This window comes from Aulostomus chinensis, chromosome 15 (assembly GCF_037954235.1).
Source record: "Aulostomus chinensis isolate RoL2024-O1b breed Wild chromosome 15, RoL_Achi_v1.0, whole genome shotgun sequence".
In the NCBI taxonomy this organism is placed as follows: domain Eukaryota; kingdom Metazoa; phylum Chordata; class Actinopteri; order Syngnathiformes; family Aulostomidae; genus Aulostomus; species Aulostomus chinensis.
The window spans coordinates 1,356,274-1,383,869 of record NC_141334.1 but is presented as its reverse complement, the minus strand read 5'-3'; the positions used below and the strand labels follow the sequence as shown (position 1 = coordinate 1,383,869).

At 46.4% G+C, this 27,596-nt stretch overlaps 1 protein-coding gene across 7 annotated transcripts in view; it reads left to right on the top strand.

The window, feature by feature from the left end:
- cadm1a (cell adhesion molecule 1a) overlaps positions 1 to 27,596 on the top strand; it is a 330,811-nt gene that overhangs the window by 211,263 nt on the left and 91,952 nt on the right. The window lies entirely within an intron of this gene.

Sequence of the window (27,596 nt, the reverse complement as noted above, 5' to 3'; positions counted from 1 at the left end):
AGCGGGACCATCCATCCATCCATCATCCACCATCCTTCCATCCACCATCCTTCCATCATCCACCATCCACCATCCTTCCATCCACCATCCTTCCATCATCCACCATCCACCATCCTTCCATCCACCATCCTTCCATCATCCACCATCCCCCATCCATCCATCATCCACCATCCACCATCCTTCCATCCCCCATCCATCATCCATCATCCACCATCCTTCCATCCACCATCCATTTTCTATACTGCTTAGCCGCTAACAGTCAGGGGGTGGAGCCTATCCCAGCCGACATTGGGTGAGAGGCGGGGTTCACCCTGGATGGGGCACCAGTCCATCTCAGGGCCATCAGGAGCAGTTAGGGGTTCAGTATCTTGCTCAAGAGTACTTGGACATGGTCACCGGGGGAAGTGGGGATCAAACCAGCAACCCCTTGGTTGCCGGACGGCCACGCTACCTCTGAGCCACGGCGCCGGTGGGAACAACCAGGAAAGGCCAAAGCAAGACGATGACTCATACTGCTTAAGTTGGGAGAAATGAACATTAAAGCAGGAGGAAATGCAGTTGAATGTTTGAGCTGGGCTGCGTTGGTTCTGATGGCTCAGGTGACTCACCTCAAAGACTGAAACCCAGTTCTCAGCTCCAGAGAAAGGACTGGAAATGTCCCAGTGTGTGGCTCTATACATACACGTGAGTACATCCAAATTACTGCACATCACTTTATGAGGGTAAAAGTACAAAGCGTGAGTGAGAGCTGCCCGGATGAAGGCAGATTATTTGTCACATCACCTGAGTTTGACGTCCTGTGCTTTTATGAGCCGTTGCCGGGAGAGGCACCTGCTCCGGGACGGCTCGTCATCTCAGCATCAATCTGCACCGGCGTGTTGAGGATGCTATCATGGAAGCATGATGGATAATTAGGATTCTCGTCTGCTCTGCATGTTTCAAGCATATTTATGAGCAGACATATGGTGTGTATGCTGTCTTTTTGCTGTCGACAAAGTCAAGCTGCTGTGTCAATCAGACAGGGGCCAGACCAAAGCCAACAAAGCACATTAGCCTTTAGAGCTGATTAGATAACTTAATTCAAACACATTGACTTAATATCTAATTAATGTTGGGATGATTCCAAATTGGCAACAAAACTGAACGTTTGTATCCCTGCTAGCTCTTCCAAGAGCGATGCTCCTGACTGAAGAGTCCAGCTGCTGGTGGATTCTAAAGATCTGACCTGTCAGTTCCTGACAATACTGGGAATGTTGGTGTGTGTCTGTGCTGACAACACACAACTCAGCCTAGCGTTTATTGCCAGTCATTATTTGCTCCCTAAGTTGTAGCTGTATAGTTGTCATATGTTTATATTTTGTTATTAGTAATGTGGACACGGTTCCGTTAATGAATTTGTCACAGTTTAACATGCAGAGAGAACTGTGAATGGCGGCACTAGACTCTCACACACACACACACACACACACACACACACACACACACACACACACACAGGCGCGCGCGCGCGCTCAGATAGCCCAAATTGTGAGTGAGAGGACTGTGAAGATTTAGCCTAGTTTTCTTCAGAGTAGCGCTGGAAGGATTTTGGTGTATTTACATGCGTGAGTACGAGCCTCTAGGGGGAGATCCCCTTTGATGTTAGAGTTCCCCTAACAAGCGTGACATCACATATTAGCAAGTTATCTTTGTGTAAAAACATGTTGTGTGTGTGTGTGTGTGTGTGTGGATGAGGGATGCCATATATCACATTCATTTACAAATGACTTCGGTGTCATCTATAAAGCAGTCATGTATCCTAATGTCGATATCGAAGGCAACCCTCTGATCATGTGACAAATGCGTGCAGTTTATGGTCATAGAATTCCTTCCACTTCCAGTGGAGATGATTCACTTCCAGCTGCCCCAGGCAGTGGAGCTCGCTGGAGAACCCAGATGGCAGCGAGGGGAGCACTTTGAAATGAAAGGATTTCAGTCCTCAGAACTGTTAAAGGAAGGAACATGCGAACCAGTGTTTTCTCACTCTAGGCCGGCCCATCTGGAGCTGCTTTGCACCAAATGATGCCAGAAAAGCTCCCCTAACACAAAACATGTTCCTACCAACGCGAAGGACATTGCTTTTGTGGTGCTGAGTGCTGGCAGGTGTGCTGAGGGAGAAATTAACCACATTCAGTCTACCTCCTCTGCTTTATTAGAGCCTATTTCTGATCACATGACCTTTAGAATAACATTTCCAAAGTCATCAGACAATATTTGATTCTGAAGCTCTCCAAAAAAACCAACCTGGACTCAGATCTGATCTAAAACACTGCGGGTCCATCCTGGTCACATGAGCGAAGCGACAGTCAGTCATCAGCGTAACTGGAGCGCGCACACTGACCACGTGCATCAAGTGAGATACAAACGACACAACGATCTATTTTTCTTTTGTCACAGTGCAGCAAGGATGAGAACCTCCATAGAAACGTCTGGGTTTGTGCTGTGGGTCACACACACAGCCGAGATGTCCTGCGTCGTGAGCGTCTCCAGCGTGTTTCAGCGTGTTACACTGCATTTTATGCATTTATTCTATGAATCCTTTTTGAATTTGTTGGTCAAAGTATTTTGTTTTTAGATCCATAATTTTGCTTCATCCTAGAAACCTCCTGACTCCGTGTTGCTGCTCTGCTGATTGTCAAACCAAATCAGGGACAAACACATTTTCATCATGCGAACAGCTGAAGGCCTGTTGCTTTCATGATTATCTGAATAACTTTGAAAACTGGAAAGACAGCGTGGATCCACCATCATTAGGACCTAGAATCATCACTCTTCTCCACCATATGCCATTTTATAGAGTGTATCAATGAGAAGATCATTGTTATAGCTCAGTGTTTCTTCATATGCCTGTCCATCTGTTCAAGTATTGCCTTAGTATTCAGGCAGCGCGGGCTGCTGGGGAATCATGACTAATACGAGCTAGCAGCCAGCCAGAGTCGAGCTCCAGCGCAAGCAGCCTGTATTTGCATATTATTCGCCACATGGTATGATATCTATTTCTGCACGTTGATGTTTGTTATTGAAGAGTAAAGCCTCTGATATTTCAATGGCCTTTTCATAATCTTCAGGCTTTTGGGGAGACTTGGAAGCTTTGGAAATGAGAGGAAAAGGATTTTTTCTCACGATTTGTGTCGATCTCAAAAGCTGTCATCACTCATTCAATCTGAACACCAAGAGAACACCAGTCCAGTGAGTTAAGACACTGCAACACTCAACACCCAGATGTAGAAAAAAAGAGCAAAACAATTTTCTTGTTTGCGGCGATCAGTGTAGGCTGCGCCCACAAGGAGGATCATTTGTTGCACAAGACGGAGGGTTTAATGTCCTCATCCTCCAGTCTGATTTCCTCCTGCGCTCCGGTCATAATTAAGAAGGTGGGTAGCTCCACCTGCCGCACAGGTACACGGCGGAAGGTCAGAGCTCCAGGAACACGGAGCCGAGGACACAGCACATCTCATCTTCACTTTTAGGTATCACATTTTGGTTTATGGAATCGGCCAATTTTACCATCACCTGAGGGAATATTGCTGAGACACCAGCTGTTGCCACCGGCGTCTCACGAGAATTCCCAGACATGGTGGCAACAAGGCCGATACGAGCGGACACCAAAGAACAACTGCAACGTGTCCAACTGACGGTGATTCCTCCGATGGCCAGGTTCTCTCTCCCGGGGTCACAACCTCCTCTTCTTCTCTTCTGTCTTGCTGCCATGCATAACTTTGCTGATAGCGCCGCGTTTTCTTGTTCAAAAAGTAAAAGATATTCAGACACAGCTGGAGATAAAACAGCTCAATTCCTGCAGAAGCTCATTTGTTCCTCTTTCCAGTAGGAGAACAGTGAATTCATTCATTTATGGAGTTGAAAAGTAAGAAAAGATCCAGCAACCTCGTGCACTTTGGGGGGAAAACGGTAAGAGAAATCCATCCATCGTCTTCCGCTTATTCCGACACATTTAGGGTCGTGGGGGGTGGAGCCTATCCCAGCGTCAACGGGCGAGAGGTGGGGTTCACCCTGTACAGGTCGCCAGTCCATTGCAGGGCCAACACAGAGAGACAGACAACCATTGGCTCTCCCAGCCACGCCTACGGTCAATTTAGAGTCTGGATTAACCTGGTCCCTCTTGATGTCTTTGGACTGTGGAGGAAGCTGGAGTACCAGAGAGAACCCAGCAGGAACAGGGAGAACATGGAGACTCACCCAGAAAGACCCCGTGCTCCAGCCGGGGCTCCACCCACAACCTTCTTGATGGGGGGCCACAGTGCTGACCACTGCACCACCGTGCAGCTTTGTAAGAGAAATGTTTTTTGTAATTATGAATGCAAAAGTTTCCATTGAAGGAACCGCAACCCCCAAGAAAAGCCAACTTTTATGTTTCTGTCATTCTGTCAAGTTAAGTTCTGAGAGAATGACAGAAAAATTGGAATGACAAAGAAACCAGAATGGGCCAAGAAAAATGAAATTGTTGCGTCTCTCAAAAAGTCCACATTCCATAGCCTCTTTTTCTCTTTTTACATTGCGAGTTCGCTTTACAACATGGAAACAAGATTATCGGCTTTCTTCTAATTTAAAAGAAGAGCAAAACACAACTAAAAAAACAGCGCTGACTATTATGATCTTGGGGAAATGGGGAAAATGAGGGGGACGGTCAGGTCTGCTTGTGAATGCTGCTGTGTGTGTGGAGGAATGAGGACGGGAGGACGTAGAGCAGGAGAGCGATGTGGCACCAAATATGATTGTTGCCCTCCATCACCGGTGGGACCCCGGTGCTGGATTGGCGTGCCACCCAGGCTCTGCCGAGTGCTCAGTCATCCTGCGTCTCAAAATAGTGCAACGACACAGTCCCTCTCTACAATCTGTTTTTGATGGATAAACACAATGCCGTCATGTAAACACATCCTTCTCCTCCTTTGCATTTCAAAGCCTCCAGCAATACGTCTCCCACTCTGCTCGTGTAAGAGGGGCTCTCTGCTCACCTTTGATTTGTGGCCATGTTGTTCTCTTTGGCCTGTCACCAGGAAGCAGTTGGAATGACTGATTGAACGTTGAAAGACTGATGTTCATGTCAGGCCAGCAAAATCAGGGCTATGCTAGAGAACGTCTCGAGGCTAACAGGGAATGAGTAGGAAGGAAGCTTCGTGCTCACCGAGTTCTTCTGTAGACGCAGCGTCTGGCATCGTGCCGACTTCCTCACATTGAAGAATGATTTTATTTTGCAGAGACTGAAGAAGCTGTAACAGAATAAACAGCACTTTCTCTGAGCTCTCTGCTGCATCCTTTTCTGTGATTTAGTCTCAAATTACTGCATTGGTCTGTTGCCATCTGAGGCTTAGAGAGAGAATTCTGCTCTCAACAGTGCTGCCCTGAGAGCGAGTGTTTCTCTTTTTTTCTTTCCTCCATTAGGGAGAATATCTGAATGAAGATACAGGCCCTGCCATTTGAACATTAATAAGCCAGTTTTATAAACCCAGAGTGGTTTTCTTGGTGGAAAACTTTCTTCCCCTCTCCTCCACCATCAAAAGCCCCTTCTTTGCCTGTCTCTCTTGTCATTTATCAGGCAGCACCATAGGCCTGTTTGGCTTAATAAGTCTGTTTGTCTTTGCACTTGCAGGGTTCACCCCCCCCCCCCTCCCGTCTCTGCAGTCATCCTCAGCAGAAGTAGGCAAGAATACCTTGGGGGTCGTGGTTTTAATTAGCCCCCTCTACGGCAGACCAGTGTGAGACAGCATTGCTGAGCCTCTGCCTTTGATTGCGTTTGATTGCATGTTGTGAGATTTTTCCACCAGGTTTGGAAGCCATCATGATTGTGAAATGTAACTTCTTCAAATCCAGAGTAATTTGCCGTTTTGGATCTCATCAGACTGTGACAGTGCCGCATTTCAGGGGCTGACAACGATCGGGAGCCGCTACTTCTAATGAAGAAGGAGGCTGTACGGAGATTGAACTGAGGGATTCTGGGAGTTTCAGCCTGGTACGTCATGGAAACGCAGAGTTATGAAGATGCTTCCTCAAATTTGAGAGCCACGTTTGAGGGATCGTGTTTCAGTAACCTAAGACCTGATTTCAGGGACATGCAGCAAAAGGGTCCTCAGAAATGTCATGTTGAAAACATTTAGTAGTAAATCAATCTTTTATGAGCTGATTCTGCATGTAAGCGCCAAATCTTCTGGAATTCTGGGTCTGGACACCAGCTGGCGACGGCGGACGCTCCTCATGGCGTGGATGAACCTCGTTCTGGGCTGTAACACCTGACGAGGGCCGGATGTCATCTTGAACTGTTCAGCCTTCAAAGTCTTCTCACTATAATTTCAATTTTGGTTCAAATGACCACTGGGACTCAAATATGAACTGAAATCACTGCGGCGGTCAAAGGTCAAGGTCACCGTGACAGCCTGATCGCAGAGGCGAACGGCAGCAATGCAGTATGTCTATTTTTCTCTTTTCCCTCAAAAGCCTACAGCAGGTGAAGGTCTCCCTAAAAAATTTTGTCTGTTTTCTTGCTGTTGTTTAATGCGGTATTTATGCCTTCGGTGAGATTTGATCGATTGTCTGTTTGTGAGGTACCCGTGTGTGGATGTAACAGATCCAATCCTATTTATGTTTACTAAGATCAGTATTGACTCTGGCCGGGGGGTGGCTTCACTGTCTCCTTCCCTTCCCTCTCACCCGCTGTTCTTCTTATTTACTCATTTATTTACTTTCTTCTGTCTTTTTGGTTATAACTCAAACCCTCATGGTCTTGGGCTGAGCTGGAGCTCAATAACCAGAACCAGAACTGAACTGGGTGGGGTCACCACAAACGACCATGTGGTAAACTGCAAAAGAAAAAAAGACAAACCTCATGAGGCAAAAGTGCTCAGAAAGATCCGTTTTCAAAGCTCGGAGTGCTAATTAACATTCTCCAGTTCAGATCCACTTGTGACGGCCGAGCAACAAGCGAACCAGAGACCGGGGCCTTGGTCCTGGTCCACACCGGAGGAGCCGGCAGTGGGAATGTGTTGGTTTCTGCCATTAAAGCTCAGCTTCACAGCTGGTGAAGTCAGTCCTGCTGGTACCGGTTTGTTGGTTCAAATCCACCTGATAGAAGGTTATTTTATCAATGGCTGCTGGTTCCTGAAGTTTGACGAGACCGACAAGGAAGTTGACACAGTAGCAGACGGTAGGACGCCGAAGTGTTTGGCAGATGTTTCTCTTCCTGTGTTTGAATGTTATATTCATGCTACATTGAAAGCGACGCGGTGCTAAAACCTACTGTGCCTCACTCCTCTGTTTGTTCCTGCTCTGAACATGAGAGCGTCTTGTTGCACCGTGAGGTCAGAAGGCCCCTGAAAACGAAAACATGAGTTCCACTTGGACTTTCACAACAGCAGAGAATAATTGTTCCTGGGCTGAGCCGTTGGAACGCAGGATTGACTCACACTTCTCTCTTAGCCTTGGCACTCGTATTGAAGTGCCACCACTCTTGGAAATACAATGCACACCTCTGTCATCTTCAGAGTCACCTGTCGCTGCGCCATCGTGTGTGAGGACTCAGGTCAAAATAGATTTAATCAATTCACCTTGTGGAGCTCCATGAAAATAAAAGGTTCTCTGCTTCCAGAAGATGAGTTGCTGTCATCGTGTGTGTGTGTGTGTGTGTGTGTGTGTGTGGGGGGGGGGGGGGGGGGGGCGAGAGAGAGAGTATCATCAAGCTGGTAACCATTTTATGTCTTGGAACCCTGTTTTGAAGAACCTTCCTTCTCAGCACAGCAGGCTCTGGTTGGAGATCCGGTGGCAGTGCTACTGTACTACACAAACTTTTATCTGGTAAACCTTCATGTTGGACCAGTCCTTATATTTGGTCTCCTTGTCATCATTCAGCTTAATTCATATGGGGTCAGAGGTCAAGTAGGAAGCAAAGTCAAATCTAGACCCACGCCAGGGACCTGACAACGACGGTGATGGGATGAAAGGGGAACATTTCTTAGACTAAAAGAAAGCAACGTGTTGTGTGTTTCGTTATCCGTGTCTGAAAATGCATTCATATCAAGGCCAATACGTAGAAAGTGCCGTCACCGGCGTGTTTGCAGATGGAATCCCGGCGTCCTCATGGATTGCAGTTGACAAGTACGCTGGCTAATTATGATATAGGACTATAAAAAGGGGGGGTTTAGTCATGTTAATTATTTTGTCTTTGAAACCTGTCAAGTAGAAGCTTTTCTCAGGCGCTTTATTCAGCTCTCAGTGGGCAAAGTGTTCCTGCTGCCATTAGAACAAAAGGTCTGTCCGTTGTGATTAGGCTCAGGCTCGCATGGCCGTCAAGAAGGAGTTTGACTGCATGCTTCCATCCTTTAGATTACAGCTTTCAGGAAATACTGCGGCTCAAAGTTGTATGTTGTATTCATGGTCTGATGCCAGCTCATGTGGGGTTTGGAGGTGGAGCCTGTGCACCTCCAGGATGGCGCCGGCAGCGACAGGAAGTGAGGTCAGTGCAGCTGAGATCTCACATGTTCGTCAGCTGGAGACGATGATGCAAGTTGTTGATGCAGCTGTTCTGTCCTGGTTTATTAGCTAATTACCTCATCAAACCACCAAAAATATGGTATTTTTCACGTAAACGTCTCATTAATGAGAAAAAGTCGTTCTTTTTGTTTTCAGGGTATTTAGCACTCTCGTGTTCAGTTTGAATGATCATTAAGTTGCTGGAGAGGGAACTTGACTACCATCTTGATGCCGGCTCTCATTTCACCAGTCAAAGAGGCAGCTAACCTGACTGCTACATTCAGGATGACAAGAACGGCTCTACGCTTCTTCTTGAATTTGTTTCCTAAGAGGTACAATATTGGCCTTCCAGAGACCTGAAGGTACACGCTGGTCCTGCTCTTCTGAGTGTTCCAGGCACCGATCAGCTCTCTACTGGCAGAAATGCAAAACGTCTGCACGGCCAAACAGAGCGGCTCCTCGCGTCTGCTGAGCCTCCATCGGCGCTCACACGGCGAGGGTTCCTGACTGCCGCTGCTTTGTCGTGTCTGCAAACAGCCGGCTCCCCCGATGGCCTCGACTGTCATTTCATGCCTTGCTAGCTGAACGGGAGACACTCACTGAATCTTCCAAAGCTGCCAAACAAATTGAACAGGGGATGAAGCAAATGTATCCATCAGAACAGCCCTCTGTTTTAGCCCCGAGCCATGGCTGATTGATAGCTTTGATAGCTGTACAAGCAGGATTGTGTGTTTGATGCGTGTGTGTGGGTACACACTTAATTCTTCAACAGACAATGAAACAGATAAAACATAGTGGGCGAAGATGTGAAATGGCAATTGTAATGCTGGCTTCTTATCACCACACCAGGGAGACCAGGAAACAGATGTGATGGAGAAGCATATAGGAAAACACTGAGCGGCCGCCAGATTGGAGATTGTGTGTGTGTGTGTGTGTGTGTGTGTGTCAGGTGTGTCTGGGCAAGACTTACCTTAAAGGCGTCTGTTTTCCCAGGGCTGATAAGATCACGGACGGATGTACAAATGAATTTGGAATGATTAAAAAAAACCTGTTCATCAAACAGTGGTGAAAATGAGCCTCCCTGCTGTTTTGTGGCTGGTCCACACGTTGGCGCCCTCAGGTGTTGTATGCCTGAAGTATTTCTAGTATTTCTACTGTGTAATGGAACCTGCTCAGCTGAAGACTTGAACCTGCTGACCCACATTTCCTGAAGGTGGGACCCCAACTGAGAACGACAGCCTCACACAACCTCCCTTGGTGCCGCTCACGTTCTCTTGGTTCATGGCAGCTTTGCGTTGCTAAACCAGAAACCAGCCTGTATTTTTGGGGGTGCATGAAGCCAACATTTACAGTGACTAATAGGATTATTTGAGCTGGAGCTCCATGGTGACATATAACTAAATGATTTTGGATTTGCTGGTGGTCGTTTTCTGATAGTATGAGGCCTGGCACTGCAAGTTGGACAGCAATCAATCAGAGATATTGATTTTGGGGAGTTTCCCACTGTCATGGTGGATTAATATGGATTTGTGACAGTGTGCCTGTGAACACTCTCAGCACGCTGGTTCAGTACGCTGAATTAAAAAAGAGGTTTAATAAGCATTCTGCACCTCCAACATGAGTGTACTGAAATTGCTTTGATGTTTTTATCCGGCTTTGCAATTTTGATGTCGCGCTCACGGTGCCGTGTGACATGCGTGGTAATTGTAATTAATCAGTCACAGATAACTCACTAAACGTGTCAGTGTTGGCTCTTTGTCGTCGTCTGAATGGAGGCAGCTGACACGTTGACATGTTAAGTGTATATTGTCAGGCAGGATCTTCAGATTGTAAGTAGACTCAAGATTATCTCATACATGGACGACTTCCTCGTCCGTTAAATGTCCTCAAAAACATTTCTCTGCCTCTGAGAGTCCAGACCTGTTGACCTGCTAATTCTGAACCGATCACAAGATCTGCTGGTAGACATGAGATCTGCGGTCCTCACGTCTGGACTCACGAACGTGAAGCAGAATTGTAGAGTTGTGTTTTTAAATCAAGCTTGAATTGTGTGGATGTGTTACCTGTTTCATCCGGTGACTGCGACTGGAATCCAGATGGGTTTTTTTTCTTGATAGTTTTGAAACTGTAATTTTGAGTTTGTGCGATGAACATAAAGATGTTGTAGTTCAGTCCCACCCCCTCCCATCATGGAGGGTCACCACAGAGAGCAGTACTGTCCACAACACTGACACAATGAGGCCAATGAAACTTTGACTCAAATCAATTGCAAGCAAAGGCGTTGGCTGCAGAAGCTCTGAAGACACGTTGCCTAATTACAGCAGTCAGCTCCTCTTTTTTCTCCCGTCATACAAAAGAAGCAGGAATCATATGGTTTTTATCACTTGGAGGAATCTTAATGCGTTTGTAAGTAGGGCTTTAAATCCAAAGCTGCTGGATATTGACTTTCCCCTCTAATCTGTTCTCCAATTAAACCACGGCCTCTTTCAGTTGAACCACCCAAAATACAGCCAGGTTATGTTTTCCTTTTTCCTTTCAGTAACACACACGCGCGCGCGCACGCACACACACACACACACACACACACACACACACACACACCACTTACCTTACACTATCTAGCAACATCCTTGAGGCTTTCCTGATGCTGTGAAAATGTGTGACAGCCTCTGAAATGGGTTTGAGTGGCAAATTGAATGAGAGTGGGATGCAGAGCACACCTGAGTGGCAGGTGCATGTCACTCTCTGGGAGGATGATTGACGGGCCGGGTTGTTGTCTGGCTGCTCCACACTAAGTGCTTCTAAACAACAGATCTATGAATGGTCTATGAGGAGAACATGGCCAGGAAATTCATTACCGGCCGTTCAGACAGAGAGAGAGAGAATCGCCGTTACAACAGCGTTCGACTCCTCAGAGCTGTGCTGACTCAAACAGCAGAACTCCCTGAATTTGATGTTTCCTCTTCTTCCGCCCCGGCACGGCCTTGGCCGTCATCGCACCAAACTTTGGTCAGGACGTGATCCATTTCCAAGTGAACAACTTTTCAGTTCAGCTCAGGTCGGAAAGTTTGGGTAGGACCTGCTTCAGGACGGAGGGAGGAGGAGACGCTGCACCCACTCACTCCAGATGTTCCTGTCCCTCATCGCTGGACATCATGGGCCAGTTCTGGAGTTTGATCAGGCCAATTCATGTCATGTCATAATTTAGTCACAGCTCAAGTGCTTCGTTATAGTGGTTGTTGTGTTGGGATGTGGGAACAACACACTTCATATGAACATTGGGATTTTCTTTTGTTTGTGCACCATGAACCAGCATTCCTCTCCCGGATTGATACACAGAAACCGCAGTGACCTCAGCTGGTCGTCGCGTCAGACGAGGCGTTCTCCTGCTCCAGCCTGATGATCGGTGGCAGCTCACACCCTCACGTCTGCATTTAGTTTAAGCTACGGCACATTACACCTCTTCATCTGCTGCAGGTTTTGCTTCAGCTTCCAACTTCAAGTTCATATGTGGAAGTTGAGAAGGCTCCACTTTCCCAGTTGTATGAATACAGTTCTACTGAATCCTGATACTTTGATGGTCTCAGCTCCTGTCGTTGCTACTTTGATTGCCAGCTGATCGACTGAAATCCATTCTACACTCGACTTCCTGTCCATTAGTCAGCAGTCAAGACCAGTCTTGCTTGTTTGCGCATGTTTGGCTTGGATGCAGTTGTGGACTGCGTGTCCCAGCAGCAGGAGCAGACTGAGACCGTCAGGTTCAGGCTGGAGGTCAGTCGACACCACTGGTCGTGTGTATTTGTGGTTCTGCATTTATATTTTCTTAGATGACAAAAGAGAGTGAGAAGCGATGTGAGAGCTTTGACGCACGTCTACAGGCTGAGAAAACTATAAAGAAACCTTCACTCGCTTTTCTCTTTCCTAGTTGTCTGCACCAAAGTAGTTGGAGAGATTTCTCTCTCTCGCTCTCCCTCTCTCTCTCTCTCTCTCTCTCTCTCTTGCCCTCCCTCTCTCTCTTTTTAATATTGAGAGTTTTCATAAATTGCAGAAAATCGGAGCTCATTGACCTCTGGTGTAACATCCTTGATGGGCAATTCTCAACAGCAGTAAGTGTCTTTTCTCTGTTGGATCACACAAAATAAGGATCAACTGACAGAGATTGAAAATCTCTGTTGTCAGGTGACTTGGTGGCCCGTGAGGCCTCGGCATGGACGAGCAGATATACATAAATACATGTGGAGCCTCCGCCGAGGCCACCAACCAGTTCCTCAGAAGTGATTCAAACTTTCTGGCGTTAGTCAAGGTTTTTTAATACAGCAGCCATGGATCCATTATCATGTAGATATTTATGGCATGCCAGCGTGTATTGGAGTGTACATGTGCATATGCTGTATTTCACTCTGATATTTGGAGTCAGGCAGCTGTTGTAAACAGATTCCACTGTTGCTGTTTCACACGTTTATTTCACAACTTCATCTCAGTTGTCATTCAGTGAAACTGACACAACAATGAAGTGAGTCAGTACAGATGTTGCGTGTCTGTCTTGTAGCATAACACTGGTAGCTCCATGTATGCTAGCTTGTCTCGCTACAAATGCAACACCTCCTCCATCTCTGCATGAGAGCCGTCATGCTGACAACGAAACTGCGTGTTTTCATGGAGACGTCAGGACATTTGCAGCTGTCGTTCATACCTTTGATTCTGTTTTGACCCGGATGGCGATGCCTCCCTCACCTCGCGGTTCTGGTACTGCAACCTGACCAGACCTGCGCAACCATCTGAAAATGTTGAAGGAAAGTCCGGCATGAGGCTGCAGGGGTCACAGTGACCACTCATGTTGCTGGAAGGTGCAGAATCCCTTTGTTAGACTTCCACAAATGTTTCATGAGAATTGTTGAAGGATTGGCTCCTCCCAGCGAACCGCCCGCTCTTTTACCAGCTGTAATTGGAATTACTGCTGAAGACCTTAACAGTCGACACATGGTCTCCGACTCACACGCCGTCCTAGCACTTGCGGTTACATCCCTGATAGTCCTGCTGTTTCTGACTCTCAGTCCAAATCTGATCTTTGCGGCGTCCCGGCCCGTCTGGTGGGGGCTGAAGCGCGTCCTATCAAGCCTTCCCCAACATGTGCTCTCTTGATCTGCTACCATCTATTGCACCATTGATCGCTTGCTTATTTACTGCAGACATCATGTGACCATACTGGCTCATCAATGCAGTCCAAGCGTTCCCTCACCATATTGTGAGAAGTAGGCCGTATATGCTCTGGGAATTCTCTCAATCCGCTTACCATAAGTCTGTACCAGTTAGGTCCTCAGCGTGGAGCATATGCTGGCTTTTTTTTCCAGTGATGCTGAAGTGTGAGAGCCACATCTGGCGGGGCCGTCATCTCCACAGTCATTTACCCCGCAACCGGCTGTTGAAGGGTTGGTTAGGATCCTGTCTTATTCCTGTTTTCCTTGACATTCTGGTTGTGATGTGGTCTGATTTTGTTCAGTTGGAAAGGTGTCGGTCAAGATAAAAGATGAGACTCGTCTGTGTTGTTCCTCTCAGGGGCAGAAAGGAGCTTTGCTTCTTTTTAAATTGATGCTTCAAAGGTTTCAGCATTATGCGCCTAATGGCAGGAGGTGCCACAAGGCAAAATGTCAATGAGCTAATTAGCCTCACTAAAAGTAGGGATACAGATATCATCCCTCTTCAAAGAGCCACTGGCTTCTTAAAGCCCAAATGTTAAACTGCACCTTTTTAGGCCACGCTCTCAGCCGGTGTGAAAGCCATCACAGTGTCCACTATGCCTAAATGTTTAAGCCGACTGCTCCAGTTTCTGAGTTGAATTTCTCAACTTTTCCCTGCACAAAGTGAAATCTGAAGTCTCTGTGTGAAGGCAAGTGGAGGGGCAGTTCGTGTGGGTGGTCTGGCTCCTAGTTGCCAGGAGTGGGGTTTCTTTCGTCATCCCGCCTGCTGTGTTCCTGCCACTTTGGACGGTGCGAGGTGTCTCGTGATCAGGCTCTTTAATTAGCTCACATGGCTGCTACTGCCTCATGGTCGCTGCTCGCTGCTCAGCTGTAGATGAGTCATTTGGAGGGACCGGTCTAAGCAGTTTCTAACCTTTTCTCCATAATCACTTCTTTGTAGCTGAATGTCATAAGCTTAATTTGAACATGGGGGAGACCACTTACAGCAAAAGGTGACAATTAATGATTCAATTTTGGAGAGGCTCCAACTCCCTATTCTCAAGACACAAGCTTTCAGGTAGAGTTTGGACAAGGGTCGGACCACCACGTGAATAATGTAGAAGGCGGTGTTGAGCTGACCCAGAATCTGCTGTAATCGTGGGAGCCATTTACTTGATGACCTTCCCCTGTGTTACTGTTTTGTACAGACGTGTAGTCTATCGATCAGAAGGTATCAATAAGAGGGGCGTGGCCAACCTGGAGCGCCCTTTTGACTTCACATTTGCTGGCGTCTTTACAAAAGATGAACAGTGTTGGGCACATTACTTTGAAATAGTAATTAGTTATAGTTACTTGTTACTTCTCCCAAAAAGTAACTGAGTTAGTAACTGAGTTACTCCACTACGAAAGTAACTAGTTACCAGGGAAAGTAACTTTTGCGTTACTCTTTTTTCTTTTAAGTTTAAAATGTCAAAGAATTTAGAGGGGTTTTTTTTGGGGGGGGGTGCCTATGAGGGCTCTGAAGGAGTCTGAATCACCTGCTGACAACGGCAGCCTGTTTTCAACATAAAGGCCTATCAGTTCGTTAAGTTCTGTCTGTGTCACAAGTTTTTGTGGAGCGGGGCAGAAAAATCCTGCTGTGGCTGCTGGGACGCGTGGCTCCTGTCCTTCTCTGTTAGCGGAGCTCACCTGAACAGCACCTGCTTGCTATCACCACTAGCGGTGTCAACGCAGTTTTTGGCCACTAGTTTAGTAGACGAAGAGTCGGGCCGTCGAGAGGCGCTTCATTAAATTGGAGTTGCTGAAATTGGACGTTGACAGCCTCTTCACTCTCGCTCTGGGACGACATAACGCCCCCTCAATATGTACGTTTTGACCTTTGACCGCCACGAAGTTAAAGTAGTGCCTCTATTTCCATCTAGGAAACGATGTCTTTCCCTCAGACTCGCCGTCTCTGATAGTTTGCGTGAGTGCTGCTCTGTGCTGGGTTCCTGAGTAAACACCCGCCCACCTGATGTCTCTGGTTGGCTCAACGTGAAATCTTTACTCTATCTTAGCCAATCAGCATTAGGCGCTTATCTCGCCCCGCCCCTCCCCCGCACCAAAGGAGTAAAACAAAAAAACACGCATTTACGGCTCCTGTGTCTGTGTGAGCCGAGCCGGATGGCAGCTTCAGTGAGTCGCTTCAGTAACGCGGAGTAACGACGTGTTGGTAACGGTAACGGCGTTGTAACGATAGACAAAGTAATGAGTTAGAGTACCCGTTACTGAAAAAAAGTAATGCCGTTAGTAATGCCGTTTATTTTAATGCCGTTATTCCCATCATTGAAGATGAATGACCTTCACCATTTAAAGACCAGACTTCGTTTCCAGACATCCTTTTTTGCAACATATAAATTGTTTGTTGACATAAATTCGGACCCATAAATTGATGACATTTCTACGATGCAGTTAATGTCGGCGCATAACCTTCATTTTTCCCTTCATCTTGCGCTGCTGTGTCCTTTCGATGCAGCCTCAGTCTGCTGCCTCTTCTGAGGAGGCTGCTGTGACTGCTCAACTTCTGTTTTTGAGCAGTCAGATATTTCTGCTGGACGACAGATAGATGGGATCTTGAATAAAACATCACCTCAGTTAAGACTGTGTGGGTAATTATACACAGCATTTCCTACCCAACTTTGTTACATTTCATGACCACATGAAAGTTTTTGTTCTTGCCAGCTGATAGAAAGTCATGCCAATAAAGAGCCAAGATCAAAATGTTAGAAGTTGCCACTGAATCAGATTTTTTTACAGCCAGGTTCCTCTTGCACAAGGACGCTCAATATGTCCAACATTTCTGAGGTGACAGCTGCTCCACCAAAGATGTTGCTGTGTCGGTTGGGGATTGTGGGTAGTGTAGTTTAAATTAACGGTTATGAAGGATCCCCATCAGTCTACACTGTCGTGGAGACGATTCTTCCTCTTCCTCTGAACCTCTGAGTTTGCAAATCAGGTGTCTTTTTCTTGACTAGGTTGATATCATGTGAACAGGAGCAGATGCCATTGTCTCAAGGGTCTGTATTGTCGTTGTGCTAAAGGTACAACAAACCTCAGGTGCTCTCAGGTACCAGGCTCCAACCTACATGAGCGCATGGATAAAGGCTCTCAACCCCTTCAGTCAAACTCACATTCAACAGAAACACTCATTGCCAGTGTTTGCACTTAAAGTGGCATGAAAAAGTGCTGGGTGATACTGTTGCACATAAGTGGTAGGTTAGAGCATGTGAAGGCTGTGGTGTATTTAGGGTCAAACCGGTCCATAACACACACACACACACACACACACACACACACACACACACACACACACACACACACCCACACACACACTGTACAGGCAGGACCAGGCCCAACATGCCTCCTGCATGGTTGTGTTGTTGCCCTCAGACCTGCCTGCAGTGGTGCTTTCTGCTCCAAAACATTTCATTCCCTCCAGTTAGAGGAGCAGATGCAAAAATATGCTCAAATAGCTTCATCATTTATTTAAACGGCTGGTGCTGGTTCTGTCTCGTTGAGTGCCTCGCTCTTGCTGTTCTCTGCTGGGAATGTGCTGCAGACTTGTTCAGCAGTTGAGTTTTTTTCTCCTCCGCATTGTGATGATTTTTACTGCAATTTAGGGAAATTAGAATGGCTCCTTTGTGGTTCTGCTGGGTGATTTTTGACGTCCCTTGTTTATCCACCTTTTGCTTGTGGTTGTTGCTGCTCTTATTTGTTCAGATAAAAAAGGCAAAATAGTGCAAGTCTTGGTTAATCGGTCCTATAAACAGTAAGTGTGTGAAAATATTGATTGCTGCAATAATGGCAGAAGTGCACTTTCTGAGAAACCCAAGTTGAGAGCAAAAAGTTCGCTGTGGTCGAGGGAGGAGGTCAGCGGATTGCCTGGGCTGAACTTGCGGAAGTGGTGGATGTGCTGGGGGTGGATGCTCAGCGCTCCTTCCCCTGTGGTTGGGGGAGTTGCCGTCACCATCAAGTGTAGCAAATCCTCAGACCCAAAAGCGATAAGACCTGTGTGCTTTGCCAAAGGGGGAGATGAAGACAGACTACCTCTATGAAGAAGGACGGAGCCTCCAACGGGCAGATGTCCTATTTTTCTATTCTATCCCTCTGTTTTCTCTTGTTCTTCATTCTCTCCATCTCCATCTCTGGTCTGGTGTGAGGGGATCTTTGAGACAGGGGTAAATAAAATTTGCCGAGCCTCAAAGTACGTGAGATTATGTGTAGTCCCCCTCAAACATCTCCAAGAATGGAAATGTTATTGATGCATGTCAAGTCCTTGGGGGGTTTCACTCAAAGGACATTTGGGGCCTTTCATCCCTGACATGAAGGTGGAGGGAGACATTATTGAGGCTCCGCGACATGACAGAGATTTTCCCTTTCAGTGGGAGGCTGGAGAGGGAAGACTCGTCTTCCTTCACCTTTGAGAGAGAAGCCTCATAATGACTGAAATAGCTGCTCTTTTCTTCATGGATGCTTCTCGAGGTAATTGGTGTTTATAAAGTATTTATGGTCTAGCTTTGCTGGCGTCAGCTCCACAGAGTAGTAGTAGTAGTACTACATTATATATAGTACTGTGTGAATGTGTCTGTACAGTGTGAATTCAGATAGATGAGAAACATTTTCCCTCCTTTCTATGTAAGTCGATTGTTTTGTTTTGACCATTTTACATATTAATGAAGTCCTGCGATGCTGCAGTGTTGCAGCAGCAGACGCGGGGCCGCAGGCCGTCGTTGCTCTGCATCTTTGACCTCATCTCATCTCATGATGCAGACACCTGTGGCGCTAATTAAGACATCGTTTTTGAGAAAAGTGACTAACTCATCAACACCCACAGGATATTCAGCTCGGTACTTCTAGTATAGTTCAGTACCACGTTAACCAGCTCGATTCAGGTTGTTGGGGGTCTGGGTGCTTTAATGGCAGCTGTTAGCATCTTTCACTGCTCATCAGCTGCTCAGCTTGTGCAGGGACTGTTTTTGTTATTATCCCAGATGTTGCAGCACAAATTACAGTAATAATAAATGATGGGGAAGAATGAAGGAGTTTTGAAGCATATTGTCAACAAAAATAATCAGGATAATGTTTGTTAACCCCTTAAGGAGCAGCATCTCCCTCAAAAAGTGTATTTTGCCTTTGTAGTACTCATGTGTAGGACAGTAGTTATTTTCTCCCCTCCCACGTCAATTTTTTGTGACCCTAGCATACAGAAGGAGCCAGTCACATATATTTAGCTCGAAGCTATGAAGGCTGACAGCTAACAACAGCTAACCTGTCAGTTTACACGCTCTCCAGGCTGTCCAATGTAACCCATGCCTCATTCATCCGGCCGAATGATCCGTTTTATTTGAGATAAAAGTAACTGTAACACTTCTGCTAGCATCAGGGCTAAACAGCTAACACTTACAGTACTGTAAGCAAACCAATAGATTAGCTTAGCTTTGGTCTTGAGGAGTGTTAGAGCGCTTTCTCACCTACCTGGTTTGATCCGGACTTTCCAGATAGTCCGGACCAAATTGACAGATGTGGAAGCTCCACCGGACCACGGTCTGGACTAAGAACCGAGTCTTTGGTCCAGCCTCAGGAGGTGGTCTCGGTCTGGATTATCCTGGTCCAAAGTCCACTGCTGTGTAATGTGAAAGCATTTTTCGGACTATTGGACTAAACTCACGATACACGTCATCGTCTCGTTCCCGCCGAAAAAACATTAAAAAAAGCATAAACAAAGCAAAGATGAGCCGTGGTTGGGAGGAGGAGGAAACTAAATATTTCATTCAGATGTGGTCAGAGGACGAAATAAAAAATGAACTGGAGAAGACCCAACGGAACTCGGAGACGTTTCATGTTTTTTCTGAGAGGCTTGCAGTCTTCGCCTCCTTGCCTGTCTGCGTCATAATATCAAGCGCACCATAAATTTGATGACATCGCACTCGTCTCGCGTATTGGGACTGTCGTAGTTGTTGTTGATGTTGGAGGCGCACCCAAAGTAGTGCGAGGGCAACAAAGTGAATCCGCAGATCCATGGCTGATGGTAACTTCTTTGCTGCGACCAAAACAAATACACCGCCAGAGCACTTCCGACGCGGTAACGTCAGACGCACGCTCATCCACAAGCCAATCAATGACAGGCGCAGGCCTTGCAGTTAATGGTGTCATGACGTAGGTCGCTCCTTTGGTCCGCTTTCATAACAGCAGTGAGAAAGCGAACTTTACTGGACCCTATGAAAACAATGTAACAACAACAAAAAAGTCCAGACCTTGGACCGGACCATTAGTCAAGTCAAGTCAAGTCAATTTTATTTCTACAGCGCCAAATCACAACAAAAGTTCTCTCATGACACTTTACAGGTAGAGCAGGTCTAGTGCCACACTCCTTCAATGAACCTCCACCCAACAATTCTCCATCAGCAAGTACATCCTGCAACAGCGGCGACGAAAACCTTCCTTTTAACAGGCAGGAACGTCGAGCAGACCTAGGATCAGTGGGGACGGCCTTCTGCTTTAACTGGTTGGGGTGAAAGAGAGCAGGAGAGCAGGGCAGAGACAAAGACAGATAATGGAGGAAGACATTTATGCAGAAGGAAAGAGTGGGACAGAGATAAAAAGAGAGAGAAAAGGAAGAGACTGATGGACAGATGGGGGACGTGAGCAGGTGGAGCTTCAGATGGCAGCTTGAGCCTCTTCAGGTCTGCAGCCTCCTCCAGCAGCACCCGGGATCTGGGATGAGGGGAGCCAAAAGGCTCCGGAGAAGAAGATGAGTTAGTAATATGTATGAGTATGAGTTATGTATGACAAATATAGGAGGACAGAGAGGAGTCGAGAGAAGCCCAGTGCACCATGGGAGATCCCCAGCAGCCTAAGCCTATAGCAGCATATCTAAGGGCCAGCCTAAGCAGCCCAACTATAAGCCTGATCAAAAAGGAAGGTCTTAAGTCTGCTCTTAAAGGTCGAGAGGGTGTCTGCATCCCGGACCGAAACTGGGAGACGGTTCCACAGGAGCCGAGCCTGATAGCTGAAGGCTCTGGCTCCCATTCTACTTTTAGAAACTCTAGGAACCACCAGTAACCCTGCATCCTGGGAGCGAAGGGTTCTAGCTGGATAATAGGGGACTAGGAGCTCTGTCAAATATGAAGGTGCCTGATGGTTGAGGACTTTGTATGTTAGAAGGAGAATTTTGAATTCTTTTCTGAATTTGATAGGGAGCCAATGCAGAGAAGCCAGTACAGGAGAGACATGGTCTCTTCTACGAGTTCTCGTCAACACGCGGGCAGCAGCATTTTGGACCAGCTGGAGAGTCTTTAGGGACCTACTGGTGCTGCCTGATAGGAGGGAATTGCAGTAATCCAGCCTGGAAGTGACAAAGGCATGGACTAATTTTTCTGCATCCTTTTGAGACAGGATGTGTCTGATCCTAGCAATGTTTCGTAAATGAAAGAAAACAGTCCTAGAAATTTGATTAATGTGGGCATTAAAGGACAGATCCTGATCAAAGAGAACTCCTAGGTTCCTTACGGTCGTGCTGGGGGCCAAGGTGATTCCTTCCAGGGTACCTTTCTCAGTAGATAGGGTGTCTCTAAGATGTTTTGGGCCCAGGACAATGACTTCAGTTTTATTGGAGTTTAATAAAAGGAAATTAAGGGTCATCCAAGTTTTTATCTCCTTCAGACAGGCCTCCAGTTTAGTCAGCTGATTTATTTCATGTGGATGCATTGATAAGTACAGCTGTGTGTCGTCAGCATAACAGTGAAAATTAATTGAGTGTTTCTTAATGATGTGACCGAGAGGAAGCAGATGAAGGGTGAAGAGGATTGGTCCAAGCACAGACCCTTGTGGAACACCATAAGTGACTGCAGTGGTTTCAGAGGGTTTATCATTAGTGAATACAAACTGAGATCGACCCAGTAAATATGACCTGAACCAGTTAAGTGCAGTTCCTTTAATGCCAATGACAGGTTCCAGTCTCCGTAGAAGGATATGGTGATCGATGGTATCAAAAGCTGCACTAAGATCTAATCAGACCAGCACAGAGACCAGTCCCTCATCTGATGCTAGTAGGAGGTCATTGGTAACTCTGACGAGTGCTGTTTCTGTGCTAGGATGAATCCTGAAACCTGACTGGAAATCCTCTAATAGGCTGTTGCTATGGAGAAAGTCACACAGCTGTTTAGCAAATGCTTTCTCCAGAATTTTGGAGAGAAAAGGAAGATTTGATATTGGTCTGTGGTTGGCTAAAACTTCTGGATCCAGGGTTGCTTTTTTGAGAAGGGGTCTAATTACTGCCACTTTAAAGGACTGTGGGACGTAACCAGATAACAGCGACACATTGATCATATCTAAGAGGGAGGGGCTAACGAGGGGTAGAGAGTCCTTAAGTAGCTTGGTTGGGATGGGGTCTAGAAGACAGGTGGATGGTTTAGAGGAGGAAATGATTGAACTGAGCTCATCAAGGCTAACAGTAGAAAAACTGTCAAAGTGTACGTCTGGTCCTCCAGCAGCCTCTAAGGCTTCTGAGGCTATAGGGGCCATGTTGTCAGCTGATGGCAGGAGGAGGTGAATTTTCTCTCTAATAAGGACAATTTTGTCATTAAAGAAGTCCATGAAATCTTTGCTGCCCAGGGAAACAGGAATGCTAGGGTCAGCAGAGCTGTGGCTCTCTGTCAGTCTGGCTCCAGGACTGAAGAGGAACCTGGGTTGTTCTTGTGTTCCTCTACTAGTGGCGAGTAGTCGGCTGCTCTCGCTATACGAAGGGCTTTCTTATAACTTTTAAGGCTGTCTTGCCAGATGATGTGAGACTTCTCCAGTTTGGAGGAGCGCCATCTTCTTTCTAACTTCTGGGTTTTTTGTTTAAGCTGTCTGGTTTCTGAATTGTACCAAGGTGCTTGTTTCCTTGGATTTATAGATTTAGTTTTTAGTGGGGAAAATGAGTCCAAAGTTGATCCTATGGTGCCTGTTGCACTATCGATAAAATTATCAATTTGGGAGGGACTAAGGTTGACAACATTGTCCTCTGTAACAATGGGACACGACACTGAATTAAGCGCCACTGGAATCGCTTCCTTAAATCTAGCTACAGCCTGATCAGACAAACATCTGGAAACCACTGTTTTCCTGAGTGGAGTGTAGTTGATTAGAATAAATTCAAATGTGATTAATTGATGGTCTGATAAAAGCGCGTTCTGTGGAAATACAACTAGATGTTCAACTTCAATTCCATATGTACCATTAGGTGAGAAAGCGCCCTTAGTACTCAGTTGCAGGTCCGTGGGGGGTGGAAGTTTCACTTACCATCCTCCATTGTATAATTTCAGACTGCAGCAGAAAGTTTTGGCCTGGTGGAGCTACAGAAGTAACCCCTTGCTCTCGCTCTCTCCCCCGCCAACGTCTCTTTAGTCTCTGTGTATTTTTAATCTCCACAAATCCCCGTTCGTTGTGTTGCTAATGTCCCCAGTCTCCTGCACCTATGGGTTTGGTCCCATAGGAAAACAAGCACCGTCACAATTTCAGAATTTTGGTACCCAAGTTTCGTTTTTTGTGACACCCCTAATCTCGTGGTTGTCAGGGGGCGGTGGGAACAGAGGAGTGTGTACTTTGTAGTGTTCCATTGCCTGCATGGTTCAGGCTTATCTTCACCCCCTTTTTTTATGATTATGTTTATCCTACTGTACAGCTATATCCACATTCTGAGTGACTGAGCTAATTGTTCCTGCTCATGCATCTCTCTGCAGATTCAATTACACGCCACTCTGGTCATCCAGAAAAAGAAAAAAAAAGAGGGTGGGAAAATGGGGCCTCATAGTGTGGGAGAGTGAGAAATGAAAAGGTAAAAGCAAAAGGGGGCTTGAGAAGGTTGTAGATAAGAGGTGGGGAAGGCAGGGAAGAGGGAGATGAGAGCGAAGGGGGGAGCAGCAGCGATAAATTAGAGAGGGGAGTAAGAGCAATCCCTTGAGTCATATATTTATGTAAGGGGAAAATCAGCTCACTGGAGTGTGCACTGTAATGGCCCCCCTCTGTATAATGATTGGCGCTGACCTCCCAAATAAGAGGATTAGTTTGTGCTTGAGCTGACCAGAAATAATGTACCTCACCTTAGCTTAGCTGTGGTTTGACACAGCAGAAAATAAGTAGGAGAAATCAGGAGGAAGCATCCCTCAACCTGCTTCTTCTGCATCGCTGTTGTGTCGCCGTACACGTGCGTTTCTACGGCGCTCCGTTGACAAATGACGGGAAGCCACTGGACCCGCATGGACACATAAAACATGTTGGCAGACATCATGGAAATGAGGAGCTTCCAACTGTGTCGTCTTGCTGTAACTTATTTCTTTCCTGCTACAATAAGCAAAGCGAGAGTGTGTGTTATTCAGGCGCCGGGTCGTCCGCAGGAAGAGGCTGCTGTGATTGTAGCTTTGGATCAAGTGGCGGCAGGTCAAGTCTACGGCTCAGAAGAATATTGCAGCCATCCAGCGATGTTGTGGCTAATGTCTGACTGTAGGGCATGTTCTCCTCTCGTGTGCTCTGAACCAACAGGATTAAAGCATCCATCTTGCTCTCCTGCTTCCTCTAATGGTATTAGGAAAGGGGTGGATAGGTTTCACCGTTCTGTTCAGGAATATCTGATATGGGCACTGGCTGATTCAATTAAGTAAAAAGCCAGGTGGGAGGGGAGGGGTGCTGTGCGTGATAGCCTCTGAGCTGCACAGCTCAAAGTGGGACATTTTAATCTGGAAAATGACGGCATCGCCATCCCCACCTACAAACAACAAAACAAAACATATATTACACAAGACAGTAAAGGGCCTGTTTGTAATCTCATTCCTGCACTGGTGTGAATAACAACTATCAGCAACGATCACCTGCCCCCTCCCCCACTGCTAGCAGCTCCTATTAAACGACTGACCCTTCTAAACAGCGGTCGAGGGTGGAGAAGCGACTGTAGAGACGCAGGTGACACAAACTTGGTCTGTTGGAATGAGACTTAAAGCAGTGACAGATTTACTTTTCTAGAATTCACCCAGAGCCTAGAACAGCTGGATTGAGCTGCTGAGTTGTCTGTCGGAGAGAAAAAGACTGTCAGATCATTTCAGCGGACACTCCAACGACATTCCAGATGTTCGTGCCGGACACCAGATGTCTCCTACTTCTCTGTGGAGTCCGTTCTCACGGTTTGCCAGCCAGATGCCTCCAGGTCCACATTATACCTGTGTCCTGAATTTTGGTATCAGCTTCCATGACGTTTGTGATGTCACAAATCCTGCTCATAGGACCGCCTCTTAAAATCAGATTTTTGACCGAGCAGAGATGATTGGCACTTTCACGGAGACGTTTTCCTCTGTCGACCTCTGTACATCCATCATTCTACACAGTGAAGCTCCAACTGTGGGAGCAAGAAGAAAACACATCGTTGCCTTGAGGAGGACTTCTAGGGTACTGCCGTTACCCTCGATGCCTGCTGTGGTGTTTCTGTACAAAATACACAAATATAAAGCAACAAAACAACTACCTTCTTGGCTGGGATACTTCAATACAGTGGTACTGTGTCAAGTGCATACCTCAGCCCATGTAAAAAGCAAGCCTGCTCTGTTAATCATCTTTAGCCAAAAATGTAATGGCGTCTCGCCAGAGCGGCCGTGCCTCTGTGAGCGCTGGTCTGCTAGATTCTGTGTCACTCCAGGAGTGCAGATTTCAGTTGAGGTAATTGCTACTCTTGGTTCTATCTGCCCCAAGATTTCATCATTTCTTTCCTGGCCTATGCTTCAGCCTTCTACCAAGTGCAGTGGAAACCTAGCTGATAGTTTTTGTGTCATACTTTCAACAGACAAACAAACCACAGTCAAGACTCCTCCTCTTCCTTGGCTGAGCTGGTAGTAACAATAGTTTAGCACCAGCATCAGACCTTATGGTGGCAGGGAGGAAGTATGTGATGCTGTACACATATTTTTTCGAGGTTTTTTTTTTTTCCCTCTTTAACAGTTTGCAGCGTGTGAACAAGCTACAGTATGTGAAGTGAGAACAGACGTTACAGTTTGGAAACTACCAACGTGGACCGTACCATTTAGGATCTCAACATTCTCCTGCTGCATCAAAGAACGACTCAACAACAGAATTCAGTTTGAGTCCTGTGCTACCTACACAGTAATCAGTTTCAAGACTCTCAGACCACCAATACATTTCTTGTGCCATTTTGAGAAGGAGCCAGCCACGCATATGTAGCTTGAAGCTAATGGCAACCGATGGCTAACAACAGCTAAACTATTCAAAAATGTCTGTTTACAAACTCTCTTGGTCATCGTCCACGTCTCCTGTATCCAGACTTATGATCAGTAATCCTCATACGGATAAAACTAACTTGTACTCATGAGGTTGAGCACTCTGGCGAAGGTAACCATTAGCTTTCAGCTAGCTGTTATGTGGCCGGCTCTTTCTACATTCTGAAGTCAGACAGAAGTAACAGAGGAAGATCCACATTTGTAAGTACTTGAAAGGCTAAATACACTTTTTCGGTGGAGTGTTGCTTTAAAAGGTAGAAATCAGCTTTTTTCCCAGCCCACTGTTGCCTCAGAGTTCTCCATGCAGCTCAAGTCCAAACTTTTCCAATTAAACATACATAAAGTTCATTTTTGTCATTTTTCTTCCCCTCCTGCGAGGTTGCTTCTTTTACCGGCGTGACCAGTTGATGTTGCCTTGGATGATGAATCTGAAATTAGATGCATTTCATAGAGAGAGCTTACCTGATGTCCTCAGGTCTGTTACACCTGAATGCCCTCAGATAGATTTCTCATGCATTACATTTAAGACTTTCATAGTGTGCAGGGGACAGAAAACCCAAATCAGTTTCTCCTCTTCACACAGTTGAGTGGTCCGGTTATCACACTGCCGTTTGGTGTCTTCACACCACCAAGTCCCAATGCTGTCTGGAGCCAATGGGTTTCCATTACCACAAATCCATTCCACTCATTTAAAATTAATGGCTGTGGACCTTCCATGACCCCAGAGATAAGCCAGACCAAGACTCTCCTTTAGAAAACCTCCAGGATTAGGTTCCCCTCTGCTATCAGTCCATCACGGAGAAGATGTGGCCGTGTGTGGCAATCTTTGGGTTGCTGTCACTGCCAAATGTGCTCTTTATTTGCTGTTGTTTCATTTTCTTTTAAGTAATTTTGCAAGGGGAGTAACAAGAACACAAGAAAGAAATAAGAGAAAAATGACAGAAGGGAGATGCCGGTGAGTTCTGAGCCAAGATCACTTTATGAAGAAATAACAGCACTGGACTGGTGCTTCCCCTGACCGGCATTTCAACTGGTACGACGGCTCAGAATAGTTATAATCAGGGACACAACGCAGGGAAAATAACTGTAGTTATGAATTCCTCTCAATTTTGTCTGAGGGGGGGTCAAATATGACTTCCCTTTTATACTAAAAGGAAATGCAGTGAAAGGTGGGACGCAGCAAATACCTCCAGGAAGAAGAACAGGCGGGTCGGTCTGTCTTCCCTCTACGTTTAGTCCACCAAGAGCCAGCACAGGAAGTGAGCAACCACATGTTGAGCCTCTGAAGCGCTCTCCATCATTAGCTGGGTGTTAGCTGGCGGCGGACTCGGGCCCTCAGCCTCAGCTCGCTCGTCTCCTCCTGTGTTTGTGCAGGAATCTCCCACTTGTCCCTCAACCCTCCTGTGGATGCACGAGTTGGAAGAGTGACACTCCTGCAGCAGCCGCTCGGAGGTGTAATTACACCTCACATTTGAGGTGTAATTACACCACCTTATGACCCCCCCCCCCCCCGTGTGAGAAACATGAATTATAGTTTCCCTTTTATGACCGCTTGATGGGAATCTAGACAGTAACATTTCCGTTATGAAATGAAGCTTATCCC